At 41.7% G+C, this 22,350-nt stretch overlaps 1 long non-coding RNA gene across 1 annotated transcript; it reads left to right on the forward strand.

The window, feature by feature from the left end:
• Positions 1-265: 265 nt before the first annotated feature.
• On the forward strand, positions 266-22,015 carry LOC140479856 (uncharacterized). Its single transcript, XR_011961144.1, has 3 exons — positions 266-296; positions 505-606; positions 19,821-22,015. It is a non-coding gene; the product is annotated as an uncharacterized lncRNA (long non-coding RNA).
• The last annotated feature ends 335 nt before the right edge of the window (positions 22,016-22,350 follow it).

A 22,350-nucleotide genomic window follows, 5' to 3' on the forward strand; every position in this document is an offset into this window, starting at 1 on the left:
GGTCCGTGATAACATTGGGTGTTAGTGCGGCTGCGTTATGCCGGGTCCGTGATAACATTGGGTGTTAGTGCGGCTGCGCTCTGCCAGGTCCGTGATAACATTGGGCGTTAGTGCGGCTGCGCTCTGCCGGGTCCGTGATAACATTGGGCGTTAGTGCGGCTGCGCTCTGCCGGGTCCGTGATAACATTGGGCGTTAGTGCGGCTGCGCTCTGCCGGGTCCGTGATAACATTGGGCGTTAGTGCGGCTGCGCTCTGCCGGTTATTCGAACAGATGAAAGACTCAACAGACAATCAAGGTATTTTTCAATGTATAATTTCAGTTACATCACACTGTAAATTTTTTGCTATAAATTCTGTGCGTTCTTTGCGTCCTTCACTATCACCTGATGCACTCCAAAAGCTAGTGTGCTTCCAGTTAAACCTGTTGGTCTATAACCTGGTGTTGTGTGATTTTTAACTTTGTTCACCCCAGTCTAACACCGGCTTCTCCAAATTGTGGTGCAGTGATAGTGTCCCTACCTCTGGACAAGGATAAAACACCTGATGAAGGAGCAGCGCTCCGAAAGTTTGTGCTTCCGAATAAACCTGTTGGACTATAACCAGGTGGTATGTGATTTTTAACTTTGTACACCCCAATCCAACACCAGCTCATCTAAATCTGGATAAGGAGGTCTGGGTTCACATCCAACAAAAGTGTTTCATAATACCTCAGCTAAATGTGCTGTTTGTATGCAATTTGTTGTTAAGTGTCGTTGCTTTCACTGACTCATGGAGTGCACCTAATTGTGAAAATGTGCATGTTGCTATCCATGATTTGGAGATGCCAGTCTTGGATGGACAAAGTTAAAAAATCACACAACACCAGGTTATTTCCAACAGGTTTAATTGGAAGCACCAGCTTTTGGAGCATCGCTCCTTCATTAGGTGGTAGTGGAGGGCACAATCCTAAGGCACAGCATTTATAGCAAAAATTTACAGTGTGATGTAACTGAAATTATACATTGAAAAATACCTTGATTGTCTGTTGAGTCTTTCATCTGTTTGAATACCATGATAGTTTCACTTCTTTCATGTGTAAATGACAAAAGCTTTTTTTTAAAAGTTGCATTCTCAGGTCAGCTGTAACAATGGGTGATAGCTAGACAATATGTTGAAGGTGTTAGCCCCCTGTGTTTTCTGTCTATGCCATGATGTTTAGATTGATTCTAATCTAAAAAGTGAGAAAACAGAGTTTTACATGAATTCAGTTTTTGAGCAAAGTACAATGTAACTCTGCAAGTACAAATTCACCCCATAAAATATATGTGTGCATGTGGGTCTTTGTGTCTGTCTGGGTTGGGGGTTGTGAGTGTGAGAGAGAGTGTAAGTGTCTTAAGTCTGTGAGGAGGTGCACGTGTGAGTGTGGGAGTGTGTCTGGGATGGGGGGGTTGAGTGTCTGTGAGAGAGAGAGACTGTATATGTGTGTGCATGAGTGTAGAGTGGTCGAAGTCTCTGAGAGGATGCCTGTGTGAGTGTGGGACACAGGCATCCCCTCAGAGACTTAGACCACTCTACACTCATGCACACACATATACACTCTCATCACAGACACTGACAACCCCCCACTCCAGACACACTCACACATGCACCCCCTCAGAGACTTAAGACACTCTACACTATAACTTGGTGTTGTGTGATTTTTAACTTTGTACACCCCTGTCGAACACTGGCATCTCTAAATCATGACTCTAAATGATGAAAGACTTAAACTAAATTTGTTTAGTATGACATTCCATGATACTGTAATCATGTTGCTAGAAGTCTGTGTCTTATGATTCTGCTCCACAACCACCTGATGAAGAAGCAGCGCTTTGAATATTAGTGATTCTAGTTAAACCTGTTGGACTATAACCAGGTGTTGTGTGATTTTTAACCATGTTGATATCAGTCATTTCTCCATTTTCCCTAACAGAATCGAGAAGGCTTCCTTATGAACTATTATCATTCACACTTGCACATACACAACATGGGTGCTGGGGAAACATAAGCACTACTACAGTTAGGCGGTAGTGTGGGGGTGAAAAAAAATAAACAGGAGTGTCAGAGGTTCTGTTCACTTTGAGAGCTGGCTCTGAGGGAGCTGGATCAGTGTTGAGGACCCTCCACATGTAAATAAAGGGTGACTTGGTGATGGGATACAGGACTCGATGGAATTATTTCACTATGGGTCCGGAATTGCTCTGCATGGTTTCCTGCATCTCAGGAATTACCCTGGATATGACAAACAAAGAAAGATTGGCACCCCAATTTGCTGACAGGGATCCCAAGGTTCCATTTGACTAAGTGATGCAGAGGAAGGCTGGCATATTTCCTCTGGATTGGCAAAGGAGACTGTGTGCCGTAGTCCCTGCCAGTCTGTGCCGAGATCAACACCCGGGTCAGTGCCATCACCATGGTTCAGAGAGATATGCAGGATGAGCAATGATCTTTTTTTAAAAAAAAGAACTCTTATCATTGATTGTAAAAACCAATACACTTGTTAAAATCAGGAATAACTAGATGCAAACTTGGAACAGGTGTTAGTTGAATGATTTGTTTTTTTTTAAAAAGCCTCTTACTCTGCAGTGCTAATCTTACAAAGGGGCAGTTCTAAAGAGGAGTTATCAGCAGTAAACATGATCTGTGCTTCTTGCTCCAAAGTTGCACCCAGATCTGCTGAGTTTTCTGCTGACCAGACATTCCTTAAACCAGCGTTGATGGGAATTCAAGGTTTGCAGATGACTCAATACTGGGTGAAAGTGTGAGATGTGCGGGTGATGCAGAGATATTACAATGTGATTTAGACAGGCTGTGAGTGGGCAGATGCAGTATAATGTGGATAAATATGAGCTAATCCACTTTGGTAGCAAAAATAGGAAGGCAGATTATTGTTTAGAACATAGAACATTGAACAATACAGCACAGAACAGGCCCTTCGGCCCACGATGTTGTGCCGAACATTTGCCCTAGCTTAAGCACCTATCCATGTACCTATCCAATTGCCGCTTAAAGGTCACCAATGATTCTGACTCTGCCACTCCCACAGGCAGCGCATTCCATGCCCCCACCACTCTCTGGGTAAAGAACCTACCCCTGACATCGCCCCATACCTTCCACCCTTCACCTTAAATTTATGTCCCCTTGTAACACTCTGTTGTACCCAGGGAAAAAGTCTCTGACTGTCTATCTATTCCCCTGATCATCTTATAAACCTCTACCAACGTTCCAATGAGAAAAGGCCTAGCACTCTCAACCCATCCTCGTACGACCTATTCTCTATTCCAGGCAACATCCTGGTAAATTTCCTCTGCACCCTCTCCAAAGCTTCCACATCTTTCCTAAAGTGAGGCGACCAGAACTGCACACAGTACTCCAAATGTGGCCTTATCAAGGTCCTGTACAGTTGCAACATCACCTCATGACTCTTGAAATCAATCCCTCTGCTAATGAGCGCTAATACACCATAGGCCTTCTTACAAGCTCTATCCACCTTAGTGGCAACTTTCAAACAGCTATGCACATAGACCCCAAGATCCCTCTGCTCCTCCACCTTACTAAGAACCCTACCGTTAACCCTGTATTCCGCATTCTTATTTGTCCTTCCAAAATGGACAACCTCATACTTGACAGGGTTGAACTCCATCTGCCACTCCTCAGCCCAGCTCTGCATCATATCCAAGTCCCTTTGCAGCCGACAACAGCCCTCCTCACTATCCACAACTCCACCAATCTTCGTATCGTCTGCAAATTTACTGACCCACCCTTCGACTCCCTCTTCCAAGTCATTAATAAAATTACAAACAGCAGAGGACCCAGAACTGATCCCTGCGGGACTCCACTTGTAACTGGGCTCCAGGCTGAATATTTACCATCTACCATCACTCTCTGACTTCGACCGGTTAGCCAGTTCTCTATCCAACTGGCCAAATTTCCCACTATCCCATGCCTCCTGACTTTCCGCATAAGCCTACCATGGGGAACCTTATCAAATGCCTTACTAAAATCCATGTACACTACATCCACTGCTCTATCCTCATCCACATGCTTGGTCACCTCCTCAAAGAATTCAATAAGACTTGTAAGGCAAGACCTACCCCTCACAAATCCTGTTTGGATGGCTATAAATTGAGAGAAGGGAATGTTCAGTGAGACCTGGATCTCCTTGCACATGCGTTGCTGAAAGTAATCGTGCAGGTGCAATAAGAACTTAAGACCTAGAAACAGGAGTAGGCCATCTGGCCCTTCAAGCCTGCTCTGCCATTCAATAAGATCTTTTCATGGCCTCAGCTCCACTTACCCACCCTCTCACCATAACCCTTAATTCCTTTTCTGTTCAAAAAATTATCTACCTTACCTTTAGAAACATTTACTGAGGAAGCCTCAACCACTTCAGTGGGCAGGGAATTCCATAGATTCACAACCTTCTGGGTAAAGAAGTTCCTTGTCAATTCAGTTCTAAATCTGCTCCCCCCTAATTTTGAGGCTGTGCGCTCTTATCCTACTTTTCCCACCCCCCACCCCCACTGTGGAAACATCCTCTCTACTTCCATCTTATCTATTCCCTTCATAATTTTATATGTTTCTGGAAGATCCCTCCGCATTCTCCTAATATGAGCAGTAAAGAAAACAAATTGTTGGCCTTCATAATGAGGATTTGAGTACAGGAATAAGGATTTATACAGGGCACTGGTGAGGCCACACCTTGAATATTAACATGCAGGTTTTGTCTCCTTATCTGAGGAAGGTGTTCTTGCTATAGAGGGAGTGCAGCAAAGGTTTACCAAATTGATTTCTGGGATGGTGGGACTGACATACAAAGAGAGATTGAGTCAGTTAGGATTGCACTCACTGGAGCCGAGAAGGATGAAGGGTGTTCTCATAGAAACCTATAAAATTCTCATGGGTCTAGACAAGTTAGAGCATGAAGGGTGTTCCCAATGGTGAGGAGTTTCATCATCGGGGTCAGAGTTTACGGAGATGGGATTAATCTTTTGTGACTGAGATGAGAAATTTCTTTGCCCAAAGACTATGGGATTCACTATCAGAGGAAGTGGTTGAGGCCAAAACATTGTGTTTTCAGGAAGGAGGTAGATATGCCTCTTGGGGCTAAAGAGAGGGGATGGGATTAGGGTTTTCAGCTTGATAACCAATTATACTCATGAGGAATGGAGGAGCAGGCTTGAGAAGTTAAATAGCCTTTTCCTGCTCCTATTATCTACATTGTGCAAGCAGAATTATCATTGTGGCAGTCTCTAAAGGAATTGCCCAGGAAACAGATTTTTCTACAGGGAATTCCTCAATGCATGGAACCCTATTAAAGTCTGCGTTCAAGTCAGAGGCTTCAGAGGTGTCTGATGAAATTAAGTAAAATAGTCACTCAGAAAAGTTAGCCATTTAAATATAGTGCTTTCCCAGCAACACACTCTCGACTCTGATCTACAGTCCTCACTTTCTCCTGTTAAACATATTGTCTAACTCTGAGTACATATTCAACAGAACCAATACTTGCCTTACACACCCTGCAACTGCACATTCTTCTTCTCATATTGCACCCTGACACCCTATCCAGCTGGCACCCTGTTTATCTGCCACCCTAACCAGTTGGCACACAATTCTCTGGCACCTTAGTACTTTATCAGTCGGCAACCTCCTCTCACTCTAAAAACCCACCCACCACCACTACCACGTTCCCGATACCCTAACTCACATTTACTTTGGGTGCTGACTTTTTGACAGCAGCTATCAAAGTAGCTTTCTGTGAATCCAGATACCACTCTGATCTCTACTTTAAATAGTACAGACGAACCGCATGGGGCAGCATTGTGGCTCAGTGGTTAGCACTGCTGCTTCACAGCACCAGAGACCCGGGTTCAATTCCCACCTCAGGCAATTGTCTGTGTGGAGTTTGCACGTTCTCCCCGTGTCTGTGTGGGTTTTCTCCAGGTGCTCCAGTTTCCTCCCACAGTCCATAAATTTGCAGGTTATGTGAATTGGCCATGCTAAATTGCCCACAGTGTTAAATGTAGGGAAATGGGTCTAGGTGGGTTGCTCTTCAGAGGGTCAGTGTGGACTTGTTGGGCTGAAGGGCCTGCTTCCACACTATAAGTAATCTAATCTAAGCAAAAAAAAGAATGTGATTTGCCTTCTCTGTGACATTACTGCATTGTGAAAGAACTGTCAGACTGGAAATACAACTGCATATTTCTATAAGAGCCCTGATCAGAATCTCCTGCCAGAAATGAAGAGCTCATCCCTTTTGCTCAGAAAATCTGGCCCAATTTCTTTTTCAAATTTTGAGCATCTCCATGATTTTGAGCATGTCTGAGGAACTCCTTTGTATCTGTTCTTAGGTTTGGTGAAGGTAGTCATCCCCATATTCACACCTTTAACATGTTATTCACTCTGGCTGTCTGCCTCTCTTCAACCAGAACCGCTGCCTAGAATGGAAGCCCACTGTGGCTGCTGTTATGCTTAGCCACCCTTAGGCAACAGGGCCTGAGGTGTATTGTCATGGAGTATAGTATTCACATTTTGCTTCATAAATTTTTTATGGTGTGCATTTTTAAACTGAGTAGTCAAAACTGTGGCAGATGAAAGTCTGCACAACTCACCTCAATTTATCCATACATAGAAATTCACAATGGTTCCTTGATTTCTATGATTTTTATTTTAAAATGGCTAAATTCTTTACTCATCTAAAATAAATGACTATCTAAATCCATTTGTCACATTTTTGTCCATTTACTTTATCATTGTCTCTTTGTAAATTCATGCTCCATCGACACCAATCGCTGTGTCATCATAAAACAGAAGCGTGTCTTAATCTATTGTGCAAATTATTCCAGATTTTATGATAAAATGATGGTAACATTTTAGATGAACTTCATGAGAGCAATTTGGGCAGCAACACTTCCGCATCTGCAGTTCTGCAGGTAAACACAAATGGGATGTGGGCATCACTGTCTAGGCCACAATCTATCACCTTCAGCAGCAGATAGTATATCAGTTCCTTGAAGCACTGTTATCCATGGACCTTAGACACATCCACACTGCTGTTGGGAACATACTTCCATAGACTTTAGCCCAGTGACAGTGAAGGAATGGCAATATAATTCCAAGTCAGAATGGTATACCTCCTATGTTTGCATCCAAATCATTTATATAAATGAAGAAAAGTAGTGAACCCAGCACCGATCCTTGTGACAGTCCACTGGTCACAGGCCTCCGTTCTGAAAAATAACCATCCACCACCATCCTCAGTTTTCTACCTTCAAGCCAGTTTTGTATGCAAATGGTTGGTTCATATACCACCTAGGTCCTGGAGGAACACTGTTTCATTTTTATTGTACCAGCTGTATATAGTAGAATAATAAAGTTACACTACTCCACTTTTTAGTTCTCCCTGTATCTCATGGAATACAGGAAGAATGTCCCAAGCACATTCTGCCGATTGTCCCTCAAGGTGGCACTAGACACAAATTGACAAGATGCTGTGAAAGGAACCTTGGTGAGGTTCTATTATCCATCTGTAGATGCTACACACACCTGCCACTACTTGTCAGGGTGAAGGGGGGTGGAGGGGGTACCAATCAAGCAGGTTGCTTTTCAGACTCCACAAGCCAAATTATGCTGGAGGTTTGTTAAGACTGAACATTGAGATATGTGAAGTTGCAGTGTGATGTACATATTAGTTACCCACTAACCATAGCAGAAAATGCTACAATTGGCATCTTCAGGTGTAAGTCAATATTTAGTCTTAATTACCAACATATAACCTCTATGATGCTGAACATCAAAGAGTGGAGTGTCAATTCTTTAGGTTTCAATTATTGTTGATGATTTTAAGACATACACTGTTTTACTTTTTGTCTCTTTACCACATTTATTTCCCTTTATTTCACTGTCAATGCAGCATTTTACATGAAATTTGAATATTTTAATTCATGCTGCATGTCTCAGTGACACTTCTTCAGTCCTATTAATTGCCAGCTCACAAACACTTCAGATTGCAAAAAAAAACCCTGTTATCAAGTTGTCTCAGAAGCCAGCAGATGGTCTGTTGGGAACTGTAAGCATAATGAACAAAGAGGAATATTCTTTGACCACTTACCAGAAAATCCAGGCCATCAATATAAAGTGAATATTTCAGAGTCTATCATTGGTTCTTGTGGAGTATGACTGATCAGTTCCTTCCTATTCAAGTTAACTGTTTTAACATTATTCGCTGACCATTCTGACACTGGACCAATCTCCTAACCAAATCAATAGTTTGAATTATACTTCATGAGTTCTAATATTAGCTAATAATCTCTTAAATAAAATCCCACTGAATGTCTTGAAAGAATCCATAGAGATTATAAATTCTTAGTAGCGATTACATCCTCCTACAAATATATATTCCAATTTCTAATCTGCTTCAAACTCTCTTAAGTTCTCCGTCATTTTATCCTCACTTGTAAATTTCTATAACTTCCTCCCAATAAATGTGGGACTTACAGTTTTATGATTTACTGATTTTACACTTTTCCCAACCATTTGCATTTTCCAAGCTGAAGGGACAATTCTGAGGAGCTTTGGAATATTCCATACCTCTCTATTTCCAGTGCTTCCTCATATTGCAGGCCCTGACCTCTCAGAATCAACACAGGACGACAATTGTGCACAGCCTCTGCTAATGAAGCGTTCTCGCTGCCAGCAAGACAGAACTAGATGCAGTAGCCAAAGTGGCTATCTGACGAGGGCATCACATATTCCTTGTCTCATCTATAATCTTCTGATTTTACCACAGGTCAATTGCCTATTTACTTTGTTGATTGCAGATCTGCATTCATGAAGTAAGTTCATTAGTTTTACTAATCATGAGATTCTCATTGTCTATGTTCCTTTCTAGGTGTAGCATTAAAATCTTTTCTGCATTAAATTTAATCTGCCGTTGTTTTGCTCAATTGGATTTTTTCTGATTTATTATGGAATTTCTGACCTTTTTCTTATGGTTCCACTATCCTAATTTGACGTCAGCAGCAAATTTGATGGGATGTACTGATGCTCTGAGATAATCTATTTAAAATTAGAAACCAGTATTGAGCCCTGGGGCATCCACTCAGTTATTCCTTTTCTGAATCAATTTTGATTGTTGCTAACTAAATTCCGATTGAATAGGTAATCCTAAATTTAGATTAGATTAGATTGCTTACAGTGTGGAAATAGGCCCTTCGGCCCAATAAGTCCACACTGACCCTCCGAAGAGCAACCCACCCAGGCCCATTCATTTACCCCTTCACTTAACACTATGGGCAATTTAGCATGGCCAATTCACCTAAGCTGCACATTTTTGAACTGGGGGAGGAAACCGGAGCACCCGGAGGAAACCCACGCAGACACAGGGAGAATGTGCAAACTCCACACAGACAGTTGCCTGAGGCGGGAATTGAACCTGCATCTCTGGTGCTGTGAGGCAGCAGTGCTAACCACTGTGCCACTGTGCCGCCCACATGGCAATATTTAATTCCATTATTTTACATCGAGTGGAAATAAGAAAATGGGTCTGAGATGCTCGTGTCAGATTGAATACACTTTTTGCATATTGATACATCATTAGCTTGGTTCCAATCTGCTGGTGACTTCCCAGACTCCATTCTAACCATTGTGACTATGTCACAGATATAAAAAGATACAGAAACGCAGAAAGTAGGAGGAGGGGTAGGCCATTTGGCCCTTTAAGCCTGCTCCACTACTCATTATGATCACCCAACTTAGCATCCAATTCCCACTTTCGTCTCACACACTTTGATCTCTTCAGCCTAAGAACTGTTCATAACTCCTCCTGCCAAGTTTCTCTCAATATTCTGGAAACATAGATTTCTGAGTATTTATGTTAGGCACTTTGCAGCTTTAACTATTGTGTCTTATTTGTAGGGGAACTCATGAATTTACAAAATATCAGTTAAAATATACTGCGTCGAACTTGACTATTTGACCCATCTATTCTCTCCAGATATTTCTGTTCAACATGAGTCTCCTCCCATTCCTTGTATCTCATCTTGATTTTTCAGCATATCCTTCTACACTGTCATGTACTTGTCTTATTCCTTTTGAGAGCAACTTGTCTCAATCTCTTACTAAAATAACGAATTCCAAGTTCTAACCAGTCAAAAATAATTTCTATTTATCGCCTTTGGTTTATGATTCTCCCACATGTTGGAACATTCTAATTCACCATTTCCAACACATCCATAATTTTAAAAACATCTAACATGTTGCCTCTATGTTTTATGCCTCCTAAAGAAATAAGCCCCACTCTGGTCAATTCTTCTGGTTATTTGTAATCACTCAGCTCAGGTATAAAGTGTTTTTTTTTCACATTTTCCAGTAAATGCATGTCTGTTATATGGTATGGAAATCAGAGTGCAGAGGGGCAAAAGACTGTTTACGTTTAGCACAGTTTCCCAACCTTGAAGTTCAAATCCCCCTTGTCCTCACTTTGAACCCCACCAGCATCCGCATCCAATGTATCATCGTTAAACACTCCTGCCGACTCCAAATAGACCTCACCACCCAGAACATCTTTCCCTACCCACGCCTCTCTGCCTTCTGCAAGGACTGTTCCCCTCGCCATTGTTTGGTTCAGCCACATTCCCCACCAACTCCCCTCAAATTACCCTCAAACCGCCACACACACACAAAAATCCAGCCCAGAACCCTGCCCCGCAACCATAAAAGATGCAAAGCTTGCCAGCACACCACCTCTGTCCTCTGTCACTTCCATCTAGGGCCCCAACGGTCCTTCCAGGTGAAACTGAGTACACCTGCCTCTCCTCCAACCTAGTTTACTGCATCTGCTGCTCCCGATGTGGTCTTCTCTACATTGGTGAGACCAAGCGTAAATTAAGGGAACGTTTTGCCAAACATCTTGGCTGGGCCCATAATGACCAACCTCAGTTCCTGGTCACTGCCAATTTCAATTCCCCTTCCCATTCTCTCTCAGCTTCCTCAATTGCCACAGCAAATCAGACTGCAAATTGGAGGAACAACACCTTTTCTTCTACCTGGGTAGCCTACAGCCTGAAGGACTCAACATTGAGTTTTCCAATTTCAAATAATCTTCCCACCCATCACCTTACTCCCTTTCCAGCCCAACCTTTTGTCTTCCATTCCTCTCACCAACCCTTCCTTACAGCTCCCAACCGGATTCATCCCTCCCATTGACCCACCACCTGTTTTCACCTGTCACTACCTCATCATTCTGCCCCTTCCTCCAACCAAAAAGCCCATTCATCTTTACCTGCATCTCCCCGTACCCCCACCTCCATTCCTGAAGAAGGCTTATACCCAAAACATTGACTTCTCTACCTCCTGATGCTGCCTGGCTTGCTGTATTCTTCCAGCCTCCTGCTTGTCTATTTTGGATTCCAACATTTGCATTTTTTTTCTAGAAATAAATCCCTCAGTTTACTGAGCTTTTTAGGATCTGACCTGTGATGCTACTTTTCATGTTTATTTACTTGTGTCCCTCAGTTTCTTTGCTTAACAGTTTCATACTTTCTAAACTGCATGTGATGTTTTTATTTCTTATAGCAAAGAGAATCATTTCACATTTACCTTTATTAAAGCTCATGATTTTACGAAAAACATTTTTTCATTCAAAAGGACATCTTATATATGTGAAGTTTTAAAGTCTGCAGTTTGTCAAAAGGGGATTGAATTTGCAACTCCAGACATTGCAAAGCAGCCTTTATCTTGTTATGTCATTTTAGTATTGGATATAAAAGTCAAATTAAGATGAGTGTATTTGGCTGAGTGTCCTTGTTTGTCTGATATTACCTTAACGAGGTGTCATGGAACATTTTTTCTACTTTATAAAATGTTCTATGCAAGTTGCTTGCACATTCAAATTCCTGCCCCTCTACTTCCTGTCTTTGCTACCATCCTTTTTCTCCACTTGCCTTTCTGACAGTCCTTCTTCTTCTCCTTCATGACCATATACTTATGAAACATTTCCCCGTGGCATCCATTCTATCTCTCCCATTGCACTAAATTCTGTACTGACGCCCCTTTACATATTCTCTCAATCACCTTATTCTTGCATCCTATCACACTTTCACTCTTATTCCCACATGTCTCTTTCTATCCATTATCCCTCCACAACTGCTGCAACACAAGAACAAGAACAGACCAGTCAAATGTGCACGCTGCATTCATGAAGTTCAGGAGTAACTGATCTGATTGTCGCTTCTATAGAACAAAGGCACTCCTTTCTCAGTCTCAGTATTTATAGACAGCACGCGGAGTGCTAATGTGGAGAAGTGGACCTTGATCATGAATTAGTCATCAATCTTCACAGAACTTGGACATGCATGCAGAAAGTGTCTACTTGTACCGATTGTATCAGCAATTACTGGGCTGTTATGTTAAATTCCCAATTGGGAAGAATGACAGCTTACCATTTTCCTTTCAGTCCTTCAATGGATTTTTGCATGTGTTCATCCTTCATCTTTTATTTTCCATTTGTCTGTTTTTTTTTATTGTTTCATTCTTCCATGCATCTTCCCTCTAATTTTATAGATTAACATGTAAATTTTTGAATACGAACATGAGAAATAGGATCAGAAATAGGCAGTAGAGCTGTTTGAGCCTGCTTCATCATACAATAAAATCCTTGTTAATTTCCTATTTCTGTTTCACTTCCAGTATTATCCCTTGATTCCTATTATACCCATTAATCGATATCCATTGACCCCTGTCTTCAACAGACTCAGTGACTGAGGATCCAAAGCTCTTGCAGGTAGAGACTATCAAAGACTTACAAGACCTTGTGATGCAACTTTTCCTTGTTCTCAGTTCTTACTGGCTTTATTCTGAGACAATGACCTTTAACTCCAGACTTCCCAGCGAGTGTAAATATTATTTAAGCATCTAGCCTGTCAGGACCTTTTTGTATTTTTTATGTTTTTTTAATATGTGTGTATATCAATTGGGAAAATCTGACAAGTTTGGAAAAATGTAATTCCCGATGTCAAGAAAAAAAGTCCAATTTTCCATAAAAGGTTTCAATGGCAAAATGAGAATCTTGCTAATGAGTTCTGAGGGGCCTTATTGCATGTACGAACATCTTACTGTTAAATAATCTCACTTCATTTGTAGATTCTGGATTAGTGGTGCTGGGAGAGCACAGCAGTTCAGGCAGCATCCAAGTAGCTTCGAAATCGACGTTTTTACCTCACTTCATTTATAGCAGAGAGAAACCAGACAATTACCGACATGAAAGTCTCAGCAAGTTTCTGGTGTCTGCAACTCACTGAACAATTTCCCTGAGCAACTTCTCCTCCGAGCCTCCATCTTGGACAGCATTCCCCAGCACTTCAGGGCATGGTCCATGGATAGTGCTTACATCCTTTGTTCATGGAGGTTACCATAGCACAGTCAAGGATGCGGATATATTGCTGTAAGCACCATGCTATCTAACACATGTACCACAAGCTTATGTGGCAAACACACTAACTGTGCTTCAATGGCTATGTCTCAAAATTCAAGTGAAGTATTCCTCAGCCAAGTCAAGGAGGAACTGTCACTAGTTTTGGGGGTGTCATCACAGTTAGTCTGGGCATTGATCCAATCTAAATCCAGATGTTTAAACATAGTTAATCAGCCATTTTGAGCATTCAGGGTCAGAGGTTCCATATCATTACAGCCCAAGGAATAGACCATGATCAGTCCTGTAGATCCAGTGCAACTGTTTTAGGAATTAGAAGTATGTCAGTCAGCAAGCTGCACAGAGATCATCAGAGGTCTGTTCACTCATTGGTCAGGGGTGGGAGCTGGGCTATGGACAATCCTGGAGGTCTGTTCCCTGAAAGTCACAGTGAGTTGTCAGGGGCCACTGCTGTGGTGAACTGAAGGCTGTCATGGAGGCCTTGTGCAAGCGGCTGACAAGCAAAGCGAGATCAGCTTGAGCAGTCCAACTCTGTAATTATTTTCTATGTCTTTTGCTGTGCAAAACAGTTTTCTGTCAAAGTGTTTAATGCACACAGAAATGATAAGAAGACACCCAGCATCCTGCACATGTATCCTGATTAATTCAAAGTCCAAGATGTAAATAGAAAGTGAGCAGAGTTTATAACCTTTGGAATAATTTGTCAATTGTTTTACAGAGTTTTATTAGACATGAGATATTGGATGCATTCTCAATTTGTATTTAAAGGTATGTTGTTATTTAGGAATGATTTCATTAATTATTTTTTAAAAAACAAACGAACTGCAGTTGCTGGAAATCAGAAACAAAACAGAATTGCTAGAAAATATCAGCAGGTCAATTCCAGTTCTGAAGAAGGGTCACTGGACCTGAAACATTAACTCTGATTTCCCTCCACAGAGGCTGCCAAACCTGCTGACCTTTTCCAGTAATTTCTGTTTTTGTTTCATTAATTATTTGCTTTAAGTACTCAACTATTAGTTAGCTATAGTGTAATGTAAGTGAAAAGGAGGAAAACTTCAAGTGATGGCAACAGAAAATGCTGGAAATCGACAAGATTTCATTCTGCACCTGGAAGAAAAAGATTGGTTAAAATTTCAAGCAGAATCTTTTCAGATCCTGAGCAATTTCCACAAAAGCAGTAGGAAAATGTTTTACCTTTAAGTTTGTAAAGCTTATTCACTTAAGGCTACTATTTAAAACAGAACTCAAGGTAAGTTGATAAAAATCTAGGTTTAATTTGTAACCTTTCACAAATATAAACAATTCATTTTCCAAAATCATAATATTGTTTTCAATGTAACAGCTAATTCATCATTTGTCTGAACAGCTAATCAGTCCCATTCATTATGATGCCTGATCATCACTGACAAACAAAGGCTATCACAGTAAGTACAGTGCTTTAGTTTGACTTTGTGCTATAATCAAAATAAGCACTAATAGCTGAATGAAGTAGTGCTCTTATCTTACAATTAACCCGTTTTTTCATTAATTATTGAATATCTAGATGTTGAATGTCTTTTCAATTATCGTTTCATTATTTTTATTTCTACCTGGTTCAGTCGCATTTTCTTCAGCTTCCACATGTTCTCTACATTTTGGATTTTTGTAAAAATTGTAACATGTTAATGGCATTTCTGCCAATCATCCCCTGTTTTCACTTAAGCAGCAAAGATAAAATTAATACACCAATTGGTGGGCAGGGACCTGGAAGTCATACTGGACTGAAATCTTTAACTATGTTTCTCTCTTCATTGAGATGCCAAATCGCTCGGGTTTCTCCAGCATTTTCTGTTTTTTTATTGCAGATTTTCAGCATCTGCAATAATTTGCTTTTGTAAGAGTAATTTGATAGCAGATGTATGCCATTATCAAATAAATCTATCAATGCCTGGTCAATTGCCCATTGAAAGGCCTCACAGTCCCTACAAGTCTACCTTATCTCCACAGACAAAACCTAATAAACTTACTCTGCCTACTCTATGTGCTGGCAGACATTTTTCATCATTATTGAATACCTGGCATTTAGTTGAAGATAGTACACCATTCACATTGGGTTCTGGTGAGTTGCAGGGTCTGCCTGAAAGTCAGTATTCCCCCTAGCAAACAACCTTCATCTATTGTTTTCTGTGGCTGTCTTGTCGACAACAGTCCCATCAATCCTTTTATTTAACAATCGATATCTCCTGTTTTTGTCTTCAGCCTCTGGCCTCTGTATTGTTATGCTCACTATTGCTATCTGCTGTCCCTCTCGTTGAATCAAACTGGTGAGTTGTGATGATTTGGAGATGAGTTGTGAACTCTCTTCCTCTCCCTCTCTCTCTCCTGTGATGATACTATAGCTTTACGAGGTGTGTTCTGCCCTGCTGTTTTTATGAAGAAACGTTGAGACAGAGGTCACAAACAGCCTGCTCAAATCCAGTAAACAGCTTGTGAAGTCTTGGATTTCTTTTTAATGTTGGAACAATAGAAGTAGCCTGAATGATGGGGTCAAGCTCCCACAGAAACAGGACATTTAGTTTCAGCTTTCTGCAGTTGCTATGGTCCTGAAGCTGTGTGTGGAAACTCTTATTCCACTCTTTGTTACAGTTAAACGTGGTGTTCTCTTTCTGCTGCTAGAATTGCTTGTGAGACTATCTATTTTACTGAGTTTGCCTTCACCAATGGTGTGTTTATTGGATGTTACTATATCGGAACTGTTAATTAGTGGATCTATATATATAAAATTTTGTAAGGACTTTTATAGACTTGCAGTTAAACCAATTCTTTATTTTTCATTTTGTCTGTATTTTAACTATAGTGTAAAAATAAACAATGTTTTGCTTAACATTGAGTAGTTTGACCAAACAAATTGCATCTTGAACACAACGCTTTACCCTTATCTTTAAAATAAGAAAACGTGAGGGTCTAGGTCTTAATATATTTTGATCTGGTCCATAACAAATTGGGAACTTTTGTCTGGATCAAAATTTCTAACGCCAGGTTGGATTTAGGCAGTAAGTGGTGAGTGTTGGTATTCTATTTTTGGTCTGGTCTGTTCCATAACACTCCCTAACCCCCTTCATTCAGTACCTCATGCCCTCTCATGCAAATCAGATCCCACCCTTATATTTGGAGTTGCCCTATTTCATAGTCATTATCCCCTCTGCGCCCCAGCATAATGCATCCAGTTCCTACACTTAAGTTTCCCACTTTCTCCAACACAGTAGAGACTGCCCCTGAAAACCCATCTTGATGTTTGCCACCCAAATCCCTATGACTGATCATGGCCCACCTCCCAACTGAGCACATTGACATCTTGACAGCTCTCTGATTTACTCAACTGTAACTTCCTGGTTGCACTTGACTTACAGGACTGACTGTGGCCAAATCTCTAAAAGGATATGGGTCTTGCACCCTGATCGCAATAAGTGTCTGGCTGACTCTGGTCAACTTCCTGGACTGAGATTGGATGATGTCCTTAACTTAGAGTGGTAACATCCACTGACTGATTATAGTCCACCTTCACTCCACAGAAGACTATATTTCTTAGACTTTCATTTACGGTGTTTAGTTGACACAGATGCGATTTGTTTGTAAAGTGCTGGTGCATGATATCATGTGATATTGACATGACATAAACCATAAAGCAACATGTCCACACCCCTCGACTGTTGAGTGCAGCAACAATAGCAAGCTGTTTCTGTCTCAGTTACTGTATTTATTTATTTTGTTACAAAATACACTGAAAAGTGTTATATAGTATCGCCACTCTCCAGCATCATCTTAAAACACAGAAATATAAAACAGAAATACGGAAGAGTTAAGAAAAAGAAAACATGGTTTACTGTCATTGCTGTTAAGTGCTCTGACATGGGCCTGGTGGCCAGGCACGAGTCCCCTTCACCACACCCACCACCGCTGGAATGGAAGTCACCACTCTTCGGTGCCAACTTGCCTCTGCCCTCGCCATTATGAATCCTCATTGGATCTTGCCAATGCAGATGCCACTAACGCCACCAGGTACCGCACTGGCCCAAAATTGACTCCCAAACTTGACTCCACTGCTGCCATGTCTCCACTTCAGGCCCACCTCACCGATGCAGCCCCTGGTTTCATACTGGGTCCAAACTCACCTCTGCCGCTATCTCCATGAATCTGTGCTAGACTCAAATGCTGCCGGGAACCCAAACATCCCTCTGCCACAGCAGCTATGGGTTGTTGCTAGATCCGCCTCATCAATGCAGAAACCTTTGGGAACCCAAACCTGTTTCTGCTGCTGCTGCCATGGATCTGCACTGAGTTAACTCACCACGATGCCATCACCGCAACCAAGTCTTTCACTCCTTAATGATCAGCCAGGCCACCAATGTGTGGAACCACAGGAGATGGGGGAGACACTACGTGAGTACTTGGCATCAGTATTTAAAGTGGAGAAGGATATGGAAGCTAGAGAACGTGGGCAAATAAATAGGAGACATCTTGAAAAATGTCCATCTTACAGAGGATAAGGTGCTGGATGTCTTAAAACACATAAAGTTGGATAAATCCTCAGAACCTGATCAGGTGTGCACTAGAAGTCTATGGGAAGCTAGGAAAGTGATTGCTGGGTGCCTTGCTGAGTTATTTGTAACATTGATAGTCATAAGTAAGGTGGCCGAAGACTGGAGGTTGGCTAACGTGGAGCCACTATTTAAGAAAGGTGGTAAGGAAAAGCCAGGGAACCATAAACTGGTGAGTTTGACATTAGTGGTGGGCAACCTGTTGGAGGAAATCTTAAGGCACAGGATTTACATGTATTTGGAAAGGCAAGGACTGATTACTGATAGTCAACATGGTTTTGAGCATGACAAATCATGTCTCACTAACTTGATTGAGTTTTTGAAGAAGTAATGAAGAAGATTAATGAAGGCAGAGTTGTGGATGTGCTCTATATGGACTTCAGTAAGAAGTTCGACAGGGTTCCATGTGGTAAACTGGTTAGCAAGGTTAGATCACATGGAATACAGGGAGAACTAGGCATTTGGATACAGAGCTAACTCGAACGTAATACTCAGAAGGTGGTGGTAGAGGGTTGTTTTTTAGACTGGAGGCCTGTGACTAGCGTTGTGCCACAAGGATTGGTGCTAGGTCCACTGTTTTTTGTCATTTATATAAATAATTTGGATGTGAACACAGGAGGTATGGATAGTTAGTTTGCAAATGACAGCAAAATTGGAGGTGTAGTGGACAGCAAAGAAGATTACCTCAGAGTATAACAGGATCTTGATCAGATGGGCCAATGAGCCGAGGAGTGGCAGATGGAGTCTAATTTAGATAAATGCGAGGTGCTGCATTTTGGAAAGGCAGATCAAGGCTGGAATTACATACTCAATGGTAAGGTCCTGGGGAATGTTGCTGAACAAGGACACCTTCGAGTATAGATTCATAGCTCCTTGAAAGTGGAGTCGAAGGTAGATAGGATAGTGAAGAAGGCATTTGGTATGCTTGTCTTTATTGGTCAGTGCATGGGGTAGAGAGGTCATGTTGCAGCTATACAAGACATTAGTTAGGCCACTTTTGGAATATTGTGTGCAATTCTGATCTCCCTGCTGTCAGAAGATGTTGTGAGACTTGAAAGGTTCAGAAAAGATTTACAAGGATGTTGCCAAGGTTGGAGGTTTTGAGCTATAGGGAGAGGCTGAATAGGCTGGGGCTATTTTCTCTGGAGCGTCAGAGGCTGAGGAATTGCCTTACTAAGGTTTATAAAATGAGGGGCATGGATAGTGTAAATAGACGAGGTCTTTTCCCTGGGGTGGGGGAGTCCAAAACTAGAGGGCATAGGTTCAAGGTGAGAGCAGCAAGATTTGAAAGGGATCTAAGTGACAACCTTTTCACGCAGAGGTTGGGGCATGTACGGAATGAGCTGCCAGAGGAAATGATGGGGGTTGATACAGTTACAAAATGTAAAAGCCATTTTAAAAAGAGAATTCCAATGACCCAACAGCTCTAAAAGAAGAAATCCCTCCCAAACTCTATCTTATATGGCAAATCCCATATCCTTTAACTGTCCCTCCAAATTCACCCTCAGGGGAAGTATCCAACCTGCCAAATCATCTCAGAATCTTACATCTTTCATAAAAATCACCTTCATTTTACTAAATCAGGCTCATCAAACCAAAAGTTCAATTCTTCTCTCACTTGGGCAGGAAGCAAACTTCAGAACTAATAATTTCAAAAAGTAAATAAACATCTACTTACTGCACCTGAATTGTAAATATTTAGTTATTTATGTCTAAGAATAGCCAAACCCTTGGTACTGTAACATTCTGCAGTCTCTTTATTTCAATCGTGTTCTGCTTTTCTATTCTTACAGCTGAAGTGGACAAACCTACATTTACGAGGAGAAAGTGAGAATTGCTGATGCTGGAGATCAGAGTCAAGAGTGTGGTGCTGGAAAAGCACAGCCGGTCAGGCAGCATCCGAGGAGCAGGAGAGTCGATGTTTTGAGCATACACTTTTCAACTCGAAACTCACGTTTATCCACATTAGACATAGAGTCATAGAATCATCGAGATGTACAGCATGGAAACAGACCCTTCGGTCCAACCCGTCCATGCTGACCAGATATCCCAATCCAATCTAGTCCCACCTGCCAGCACCCGGCCCATATCCCTCCAAACCTTTCCTATTCATATACCCATCCAAATGCCTCTTAAATGTTGCAATTGTATCAGCCTCCACCACATCATCTGGCAGCTCATTCCATACACGTACCACTCTCTGCGTGAAAACGTTGCCCCTTAGGTCCCTTTTGTATCTTTCCCCTCTCACCCTAAACCTATGCCCTCTAGTTCTGGATTCCCCGACCGCAGGGAAAACACTTTGTCTATTTATCCTATCTATGCCCCTCATAATTTTGTAAACCTCTATAAGGTCACCCCTCAGCCTCTGACGCTCCAGTCTGTTCAGCTTCTCCCTGTAGCTCAGATCCTCCAACTCTGGCAACATCCTTATAAATTTTTTTCTGAACCCTTTCAAGTGCACAACATCTTTCCAATAGGAAGGAGACCAGAATTGCACACAATATTCCAACAGTGGCCTAACCAATGTCCTGTACATCTCCAGTTTTTTTTTGTTACTCTCTCATGCTATTCGCAACCTTGTGTAGACTCTTTTTTTTTTCCCCTCCTCACAATATGCTTTTCATCTCCATCTTGCTTTGTCTCTGGGCTCCGTTCCACCTATCTGCTCACTCCTCTCCCCAACATCCCCCTTCACCAGCATAAATGTAACCTTTCCTGGCTACCATCAGTTTTGAAGGAGGCTAACTGAACTCAAAACATTAACTCTATTTTCTCTGTATAGTTGCTGAGTTTATCATGTAATTTCTTTTATAGCTCAGAGTTACATCAACAGCATGGGTTCAATTTCTGCACCAGCTGAGGTTACCATGAAGGACTATCCTTCTCAGTCTCCCACCTTGCCTGGGGCGTGATAACCCTCAAATTAAACCACCACCAATTGTCTCTCTCTATTAGAGAGCTGCTTTTTTGGGACTATGGTGACTTCACCTTTTACTTTGTAAGCTTGTGGAAAAATTAGTTTAACTTCTAATAGTTCACAGAGTTTCTCCAAATTCACCACTTTGGAGCAGTAATCAAATTGACACTGTCAAGTGATCAGTGTACATCAAGGATTGGATGCGTAAAATAAAACTATAATTATTGATAAATATTGAAGCATTTGTGGACTTCCTGGTCCATGTACTATCAACTAAAATCAGCTTTTTTGTTGTCAACTTGTGTTATAATCTTGTAGTCTGCTACTAAATCTCTCCTCCATCTGTAAACAATAACAATCTCTCAATGTCGACAAATCAAAAGAACTGATCATTGACTTCAGGAAGAAAAGAGGAGGACATGTCCCTACCTACATCAATGGAACTGAGGTGGAGAGGATCGAGAGCATAAAGTTCCTGGTAGTGACAATAACCAACAATCTGTCCTGGATCTCCCATGAAGATGCAATGGTCAAGAAGGCACAACGCTTCTTCTTCCTCAGATGGCTTACGAAATTCAATATGTACATAAGGATCCTCACCAACTTTTACAGATGCACCATAGAAAGCATTGTATCCGGATGTGCAATGGCCTGGCACAGCAATTGCTCTGCCCAGGACTGTATGAAACAACAGAAAGTTGTGTGCACAGCTCAACCCATCACAGAAGCCAATGTCCCAACCACTGGTTCCATTTATACTTCTCATTGCTGTGGAAACGCTGCCAACATTCATCAAAGACCCTTCCTAGCCTGGTAATGCTCTCTTCCAACCTCTTCAGTCAGTCAGATGATACAGAAGCTTGAACACATCACCAACAGATTCAAGAACAGCTTCTTCCCTGCTGAATGGTTTGGAGGTGTCTGTTGAACTTGGGTGTACAAAGTTAAAAATCATACAATACCAGTTTATACTGGATTAGTGGTGCTGGAAGAGCACAGCAGTTCAGGCAGCATCCAACGAGCAGCGAAATCGACGTTTTGGGCAAAAGCTCCACGAATACCAGGTTATAGTCCAACAGGTTTGTTTGAACACAGTAGTGTTCGGAGTGCTGCTCCTTCATCGGGTGGTTCATCAGGACAACCACCTGGTGAAGGAGCAGCACTCTGAAAGCTACTGCGTCCAAATAAACCTGTTGGACTCTAACCTGGTGTTGTGTGGCTTTTAACTTTGGACTCCCTGCTGAATGGACTCGAACTTCAAATAATGTTGATCTTGCTTTGTGCACTTCCTATGCAGCAGTGTCCTTATATGCCTCAGTCTGTCTAAAAACTCCACGATTTGTATGTTATGATCTGCCTGTACTGCTAGCAAAACGAAGCTTTTCACTATACAGATTTAGGAA

The sequence above is a fragment of the Chiloscyllium punctatum genome, chromosome 7, assembly GCF_047496795.1.
Source record: "Chiloscyllium punctatum isolate Juve2018m chromosome 7, sChiPun1.3, whole genome shotgun sequence".
NCBI lineage: Eukaryota > Metazoa > Chordata > Chondrichthyes > Orectolobiformes > Hemiscylliidae > Chiloscyllium > Chiloscyllium punctatum.